This window comes from Macaca nemestrina, chromosome 14 (assembly GCF_043159975.1).
Source record: "Macaca nemestrina isolate mMacNem1 chromosome 14, mMacNem.hap1, whole genome shotgun sequence".
Taxonomy (NCBI): Eukaryota; Metazoa; Chordata; class Mammalia; order Primates; family Cercopithecidae; genus Macaca; species Macaca nemestrina.
In genome coordinates, this window is record NC_092138.1 from 113,817,771 (window position 1) to 113,818,642 (window position 872).

The 872-nt window shown below is 49.0% G+C and overlaps 1 protein-coding gene across 11 annotated transcripts in view; it reads right to left on the reverse strand.

The window, feature by feature from the left end:
- The window catches only part of LOC105464063 (DEAD-box helicase 31), a 179,964-nt gene that overhangs the window by 178,843 nt on the left and 249 nt on the right, over positions 1–872 (reverse strand). The window lies entirely within an intron of this gene.

An 872-nucleotide genomic window follows, 5' to 3' on the forward strand; every position in this document is an offset into this window, starting at 1 on the left:
AGTTTGTCTAAACACCTGGGATGGATACAAAGAAAATGCTCAGGTGAAGATAAGATTGTGGAGACCAAGGTTCTTTTGAAGTCTTCAGTGGCTGCCCTTAGAGACAACAGACGACAAGTGTTCCCTATTCAGATCTTTGAAAGGTGGTAGACTCTTAATCTCTTTAGGATTGCGAGGGCCTGGAAGAAAAAGATCTAGCTTTGTTAATAGAGATTCTTTACAGATGGAAATTTCCGCGCCCCCCACCCTGGCCACAAAGAACAGCTTTGCAGGGCCATTTCAAAATATGGCAAAGAAACATGTTTTGGGGTAATATTTTAACTTTCTTCTTTGTCACATAATATTAGGCCAGAGCCAGACTGGAAAGTAAGTCACGATATATAGGGTTAAATGAAAGCCATCTGATGAGAATTTATGGTTTGTAGCGCATGACTCTTCCCAAACAGGAATGTAGGAAGATTTAAATAAAAAATAAAAAAATAAAAAAAAACCCAGAGCTTAGTCCGCACTCAGTCGAGGAAACTGGCTTAGAGAAGTTAAGCCTTGGCCTGGGACTTGCGCCGGAGCGTCAGGTCCTACCTTCCACGGGAAACAGCCTCTAATTCTTTCCTCTACTTTTCCACGCGCAGGAGCCAGCTCCCGCCCCTCCACACCGCTCCACTCCCCCCTTCCAGGCGCATCCCCGCGGGTGGTGTTCCGGTTAGAGACACGTGTTTCGGCGCAACTTGTCCAGAAGCTGCCCCGTGTCTGACTTTCTCCCGCTGAACTCCGTAAATGACTCGAAACCCGACTCCGAGGCACGGCTGCAGCTCGCGGCGCGCCGAGAGCCGGGCCGCGGGTGGGGACGGAGCTGAAGCCAGGTCAGAACTCAC